Genomic DNA, 8,723 nt, shown 5'->3' on the forward strand with positions numbered 1-8,723 from the left:
CTCTCAAGTAAATAAATAAAATCTTTTTTTAAAAAGTTACACTGTGCAGCTTAAATATACATGATCTTTATTTGTCAATCATACCTCCATAAAGCTGGAAGAAAAATTTAAAAATAAATGCATTAAAAAAGAAAATCAGAAGGACATAGAGTATGGTAAAGAATTTGGGGTCAATATATAATATTAAGGTATTTAAGAAATTTATAAAGGTAAGTAAACATGAATGTATGTCTTAAATTAAAACCAACCAACATAAGAACAGAACCAGTAAATATAACTTTTAATCCAGCAGGAAAAAAAATCAGTCTATCAAATGGAAAGTGAGAAAAAGAAGGAAACAATATACATTAAATACAAAATTTGAAATGACTTACAAAAGTAAGTCTCAATATATCAGCAGTTAACCAATTAAAAGACAGAGGCACTGATAATGGAGGAGATAAAAAGACCAAACTATGAGTTACTTATAATAAATACACTTAAAGCAGGAAGATATATAAAGGTTGAAATTAAAAGGAGGAAAAAGATTTACCAGGTGGCAAATATGACCCCCCAAAAATTGGGCAACTATCTTAATACACAACAAAATGGAACTTAAGGTTTAAAAAAAGTACTTTGATAAGGGACAAAAAAAGATTTTTATATAATTAAAAAGAAATAATAGAGCAAGAAGGAATAGGAATCACAAGTATCTATGTAATCAATAATACAGCCTCACAATTTATAAAGCAATAACTGAAAGAACTACAGGCAGAAGTTGATTTTTTTAATTGCAGTTGGTGATTTTAACAAACCCATATCAAAAACTGACATATAGAAAAATAAAGACTTAAAGAGCAGAACAATAAAATTATTTAAGCTCATTTATTAATCAAGCTTCAATAAATAGGAAAATGAAAAGTTCTTCCAATTTACAAATGACTAAAGAAACAAGACAACTGGCTGGAATGCATGATTCTGGATCACAGGGCAGAAGGATAAAGGGAGTGGGGAGACTATGAGGATCTTTACTGAGAAAATTACTGAAATTTGAATATGTATTGTGGATGAGATAATAGCATTATATCAAAGTTTAATTTCCTGAGTATTATCACTCTCCTGTATTTATATAAAAGAATGTCCTTGCTAAGAGCAAGAAATGCATTAAAATGCTTAACAGAAAAGGGGTATGATGTATGCAACTTACTCTGAAATGATTAGAAAAAAACATTAGAGAGACAGAAACAGAAAAAGAAAGCAAACATAGCAAAGTGTTAAGAAATTATTGAATCTAGACAAAGTGTCAAAGGAATTTTTTTTGTAAATTCTTATAATTTTTCTGTAAATTTGAAATTATTACAAAATTAAAAGTTTTAAATTTTCATAAATAACATGAGTTAAAATCAAAATTATAAAGAATGTAAAGAATAATTAGAACTGACCAGAAACTAAAACACTACATATCAAAATTTATTAGATATTATTAGAGCAGAACTTAGAGGAAAATTTTTTACCTTTAAATACACTTTTCAGGAAACAAAAAAACTACATAAATAAAATGAGCTAGGCATTCAACTCAAAAGTTAGGTAAAGGGGAACAGAACAAACCCAAAGAAAGGAGGAAGGAAATAATAAAGATAAGAATAGAGATAATAAAAATGAGAGCTAAAGGCAAATTAATGGAAATAAAAGCTGGCCTTTGAAAAGATACATCTATATGTTGTTCCAGAAAAGAGAATGAAGAACAAAAGCTTCCCAACTCATTGTACAAAGGAATTTTTATTACAAAAATAAATAAGGAAATACAAGAAAAGCAAGTTTTATGTCCATGCTTTATAAAAGTAAACACAACACCCTAAGTAAAATATTAACTAAATAAAACCAACAGTAAATATGTAACTATAAGATAATCAAATAGGGTTTATCACAGGAATGCAAGGATGTTTCACATCAAAAAAAATCTCTCAATATAAGCCCCCATATTAGGATATTAAGAGGGAAATATATATATAATGAAACAAATCAACGATGAAAAATGATTTTTTAAATTTCAACATCTGTGATTTTTTATAAAATAAACTCTTAGAAAACTAGGATTAAAAGGAATTATTTAACCTAATTTAGTAAAGATTGTACATAAAAACCTACAGTGAGGACTTCTTCCGGGAAGATGGAGTAGACCTACTTCTCCCTATTCTTCCCACTAAGTACAACTAAAAACCCTGGACATTATATATAAGACAAACATAAGACTCCGAAAGGTAGAGATAAGAAGGCAGACCATGTGGGACACCAGGACCTGAGGAACGACACAATGATGAGTTCCTTGGGCTTTCTTTTTGCCTGATACATCCCAAACTTGGAGCTGAAGAAACAGACAACCTGGAAAGGCCAACTGACACAAAGAAACAAACAAAAAGCCCCAAAAGTCTGATAACACTAGCCAACAGTCTGATTATCACTAGCCAAAAATCAGATATCACTAGCCAAAAGAGCAGGACAGAGGCAGCCTATCAAGACCAAAAACTTTCAGAAAATAAACCGTTCTGTTCCAGGCAAACCCCATAGAAATAACTGTGGCCCCATTCCTTTTTTTTTTTTTAAGATTTTATTTATTTATTTGCCAGAGAGAGAGAGAAAGCACGAACAGGCAGAGGGAGAAGCAGGCTCCCTGCTGAGCAAGGAGCCCCTTGCGGGACTTGATCCCAGGACCCCTGGGATCATAACCTGAGCCGAAGGCAGACACTTGACCAACCGAGCCACCCAGGCGTCCCGTGTGGCCCCCTTCTTACTCACACCAGAAAGACAGCATGGGATGCCTAGACTTCCACCCTCCCAAGACTGTAACATGGCACCACAACATCACCCTGCAGCGGTATCCACAAAAACCAGTTAGGACACCAAGAATTCATTTCTTTAGACCGGTAATGAGGGCCCCTCCCCCATATGTTAGTGGAATGGGATGTGGGAGGAGAACTCTCACCCCCACCCAACAACAGTGATAATGACTAAAGAAGTTCTCTAAACAGAGTGAAAATTGTAAAAGAGGAACCTTGAAACATCGAGAAAAAAGAACAAGATAAGCAAAAAATATGGGTAAATACGATAAGTTTTTCTTCTCCTCTTGAGTTTTCTAAATTACATTAGGTGGCCGAAGCAAAAATTATAACACTGTCTGATATGGTTCTAAATGTGTATAAAGGAAATATTTAAGACAATTATACTCTATATGAGGGAGGAGAAAGGGACATAAAGAGAGGTAAGGTTTCTATAGTCCATTCAAACTGGTAAATGATGACACCAGTAGACTATGATAGTTAATGTATGTATAATATAATACCTAGAGCAGCCACTAAAAATGCTATACAAAGAGATATACTCCAAACCACTACAGATAAATAAAAATGGAATTATAAAAAATGTTCAAATAAGCCACAGAAAAGCAGAAAAAAGTAAACAGAGAAATGAGAAACAGAGAACAAAGAGAAAACAAAAAATTAAATGACAGAATTAAGCCCTAGCATATTGCTATGAATTGAATTGTGTCCCTAAAGTCATACATTGAAGCCCTAACCCCCAATGTATTTGGAGATAGGGGCTTTGTGGAAACAATTAGGGTAAACGAGGTTGTAAGGGTAGGGCCCTGATCTGATAGGATTAGTGCCCTTATAAGAAGAAACACCAGACAGCTCGTTCTTGTTCTCTCTCCCACCTACCCCCCTCCATATGAAATACAACCAGAATTGCAGCCATATGCAAAGAGAACTCTCACCAATCATGCTAACACTCCAATCTCAGACTTCTAGATTCCAGAAATACAAGAAAATAAATTTCTGTTGTTTAAGCCACCCAGTCTAGAGTATTTTGTTATGGCAGCCCAAGTAAATAAATATGCATATCAATAATTATACTAAATGCAAATGGTCTAAATTCATCAATTAAAGGCAAAAATCTGTAGAGTGGACTCTTTAAAAGTGAACCAAAGATACGATATCTACAAAAAAACTCAGTTCAATTCAAATATATGCAGATTAAAAGTAAAAGAATAGGAAAAAATATATTATTCAATCATTAATCAAAGGGAAACGTGAGTGAATATACTACTATCAGATAAAATAAACTTCAGAGTAAAGAAAATTATCAGAACAGATTGGGACATTTACAATGATAAAAGAGTCAACCCACCAAGAAGACATAATAATCCTAAATGCACATGAATAAAAAAACGGTACAAGCTGCAAAATATGTGAAGCAAAAACATAAAATCCACAATTATAAGGGCGCCTGAGTGGCTCAGTCAGTTAAGCATCCGACTCTTGATTTCAGCTCAGGTCATGATCTCAGGGTCATGAGAACGAGCCTTGTGTCTGACTCTGCACTGAGTGTGGAGCCTGCTTAAGATTCTCTCTCTCCCGGGGCGCCTGGGTGGCTCAGTTGGTTAAGCGACTGCCTTCGGCTCAGGTCACGATCCTGGAGTGCCGGGAGCGAGTCCCGCATCGGGCTCCCTGCTCAGCGGGGAGTCTGCTTCTCCCTCTGACCCTCCTCCCTCTCATGCTCTCTGTCTTTCATTCTCTCTCTCTCAAATAAATAAATAAAATCTTTTAAAAAAAAATTAAAAAAAAAAAAGATTCTCTCTCTCCCTCTGCCCTACCCCCCACCGCTCGTGTGCATGTGCATGCAGTCGATCTCAAAAAAAAAAAAAATCCACAATTATAGTTGGAGACTTCAACATAACTCTCTCAACAAGTAATAGAACAATTAAACAGAGTATCAGCAAGGATAAAGAACTCAGCAATACTATCGACCAATGGGGTCTAACTCACATTTATAAAACACTCCACCTAACAACAGCCTAATACACATTCTTTTCAAGTGCCCAAGGAATATATATCAAGATGGATATATCTGGGGCCATAAAACAAATGTCGATAAATTTAAAAGAATTGAAATCATACAGAGTTATGTTCTCTGACTGCAATAAAATTAAACTAGAAATCAGTAACAGAAAGATGACAGGAAAATCTTCAAACACTTGAAAAATTAGCAATCATTTAAAAATAATCCCTGGGTCAAACAGTAAGTCTCATGGGAACTAAAAGATACATTGAATTGAATAAAAATTAAAATACAATGTATCAAAGCCTAGGGAACATAGTTAAAGCAGGGCTGAGAGGGGAATTTATAGCATGAAAAACATACATTAAAAAAAAAAAAAAAAGGAAGGGGCACCTGGGTGGTTCAGTCGTTAAGCGTCTGCCTTCGGCTCAGGTCATGATCCCAGCGTCCTGGGATCGAGCCCCTCATTGGGCTCCCTGCTCGGCGGGAAGCCTGCTTCTCCCTCTCCCAACTCCCCCTGCTTGTGTTCCCTCTCTCGCTGTGTCTCTCTCTGTCAAATAAATAAATAAAATCTTTAAAAATTAAAAAAAAAGATCAACAAATTGATGAAACTCTAGCAAGACTGACAAAGAGGACAGAAATCGCTGACATCAGCAATGAAACAGGGAATATCAAGACAGACCCTGCAGACATCAAAAAGATAATAAGGGAATAATACTACAAACAACTCTATAAACATAAATTTGAGAATGTAAACAAAATGGACCAGTTCCTCAAAAAAGACAAACTATTACAACTCACCCAATATGAAACAGGTAATTTAAATAGCCCTATGGAACTGCTAAGGTGTTGAATTTGGAATTTGAAATTTACATTTTCAAAAGGGAAACTCTGGGCCCAGATGGCTTCACTGGAGAATTCTACCAAACATTTAAAGAAGAATTAACACCAATTCTACACACTCTGTTGCAGAAGAGGAGGGAAACACTTCCCAGTTCATTTTATGAAACCAATATTACTCTAATATCAAAACCAAATGAAAAAGAAAACTACATACCTATATCCTGCATCATTATAAGCACAAAAATCCTTTAAAAATTATTAGCAAATATGATTTGGCAATATATTAAAAAAAAAAACAGTACACACTCCAACCATTGAGGTTTTCCCAGGGATGTGAAGCTGGTTCAATATTCAAAAATCAATCAGTGTATTCTACCATATTATCAGGCTAATGAAGCAAAATGATCAAATCAACACACTTATATCAACCAATGCAGGAAAAGAATTTGATTAAAGTTAATACCCATTCATAACAAAAACTCAGAAAAAATGGGAATAAAGGGAACATTCTTAACTTGTTTTAAAGAAAGAGAAAAAAGGAAAAGGCCTAGAGCTAACATTATACTTAATGGTGAAAGACTGAATGCTTTTCCTGTAAGACTAGGGACAAGGTAAGATATCCATTCTCACCACTCTTATTCAACATGGTGTTAAAAGTTCTATCTGGTAAATAATGCAAGAAAAGAAAAGGTAAACAGAGTGGAAAAGGAGAGCCAGAAGCAGCAGCTGCTCAACCTAACTAATATGGATTATGGACTTAAATGTAAAAGATAATTTTTTAAAAAATTAGAGGAAATCTTCAGGATGCAGAGCTAGGCAAAAAATTCTTAGAGTTGACAACAAAAGCATGACTCATAAAAGGAAATAATAAATTGGACCTCATCAAAATTAGAAACATTTGCTCTGTGAAAAACCTGTGAAAAGTTTGAAAAGACAAGATACATGATGGAAGGAAATATTTGCAAACCATGTGTCCAAAAGAGAACCAGTATCTGGAATATACAACAAACTCTGAAAACTCAACAGTAAAAAGCAAACACTCTAATTAGAAAATAGAAGAAATGAAGAGACATTTCACAGAGTAGGGTACACAAATGGCAAGTAAGCAAATGAAATGATGTTCAATAATAGCCATTAGGGAAATGCAAATTAGAACAACAATGAGATAGGGACTCCTGGGTGGCTCAGTCAGTTAAGCGTCTGCCTTCGGCTCGGGTCATGATCCCAGAGTCCTGGGATCGAGCCCCACATTGGGCTCCCTGCTGAGTGGGGAGCCTGCTTCTCCCTCTGCCACTCCCCCTGCTTGTGCTTTCTCTCTCTCTCTCTGACAAATGAATAAATAAATCTTTAAAAAAGAAAGAAAGAAAGGAGAAAGAAAGAAAAGAAGAAGAAAGAAAGAAAGAACAGCCATCCACATGTTAAAATGCCTTAAATGAAAAACACTGGCAATGCCAAATGCTAGTGGGGATGTGGAAAAACTGGATTGCTCATACATTGCTGGTACAGCCACTTGAGAAAACAGTTTGGTACTTTCTTTAAAACTAAACATGCAACTACTGCGCGATTCAGCAGTTACACTCCTGGGCATTTATCTTAGAGAACTGAAGACTTATGTCCACACAAAAACCTATACGTAAATGTTTAGAGCAGATTTATTCATATTACCTAAATACTGGAAACAATCCAAATAACCTTCAACTAACTGCTATAGCCGTACCATGGAATACAACTCAGCAATAAGAAACTGTATATATATAACAACCTTGTGTAATCTACAGAGAAATATGCTGAGAGAAAAAGGCCAATCCCAAAAAGTTATATACTGTATAAAACATTTTTGAAATGACAAAATACAGAAATAGAGAACAGATTAGCGACTGCCAGGGGTTAAGGAGGACGTGGGGCAATAGGGAAGTGGGTGTGGTTATAAAAGCACAATACGAGGGATCCTTGTGATGATAGAAATGTTCTATATTTTAACTGTATTGCATATCCTGGTTGTGATAGTGTACCATAACTTTGCAAGATGTCATCACCAGGGGAAACAGGGGAAAAGGTACGTGGGAGCTGTTTGTACTATTTTTTTTTTACTACTGCATGTGAATCTACAATTATCTCAAATAACAAGTTTAATTTTTTTAAAAACCGACAGCAAACACTGTAATTAATGGAGAACATTTAGTTTCATTTCCTTTAACAATAATGCTCATTGTCACTGCTACTATCTAGTATAGCCCTAGAGGTCCTGGTCAATGCTATGAAAAAGAAAACTAATTAAGAGTTTTAGGGATTTAATATGGTAGAATACAGTATTTGTCATTTTGTGACTGCCTTATTTCACTTAGCATAATGTCCTTAGAGTTCATCCATGTTGTAGCATGGATCAGGATTTCCTTCCCTTTTTAAGGCCAAATACTATTCCATTGTATGGATATCCCACATCTTGTTTATGCATTCTTGGCTTTTGTGAATAATGCTTCTGTGAACATGGGTGTGCAAATATCTGTTCAAGTACCTGCTTTTTTTTTTCTTGATATTAGCCATCCTAATGGGTGTGAAGTGATATTTCATTGTGGTTTTGATTTGCATTTCTCTAATGATTAGTGATGTTGAACATCTTTTTATATGCTCGTCAGCCATTTGCATATCACATTTAGAGAAATCCTATTCACGTCAAATACTGTATGATTGCACTTACATCAAGTAACTAACGTAGTCAAATTCATAGAAACAGAAAGTAATATGGTGGTGACCAAGGCTGAGGAGAAAGGGAAATGGGGAGTTGTTGTTTAATGGGTACTGAAATTCAGTTTTGCATAATGAGAAAGTTTTGAAGATTTGCTGCACAGCACTGTGAAGGTTCTTTTTTTTTTTTTTAAAGATTTTATTTATTTATTTGAGAGAGAGAATGAGAGAGAGCGAGCACATGAGAGGGGGGAGGATCAGAGGGAGAAGCAGACCCCCTGCTGAGCAAGGAGCCCGATATGGGACTCGATCCTGGGACTCCAGGATCATGACCTGAGCCGAAGGCAGTTGCTTAACCAACTGAGCCACCCAGGCGCCCC

The sequence above is a fragment of the Leptonychotes weddellii genome, chromosome 8 (genome assembly GCF_054177405.1).
Source record: "Leptonychotes weddellii isolate Sample4059 chromosome 8, ASM5417740v2, whole genome shotgun sequence".
Lineage (NCBI taxonomy): Eukaryota > Metazoa > Chordata > Mammalia > Carnivora > Phocidae > Leptonychotes > Leptonychotes weddellii.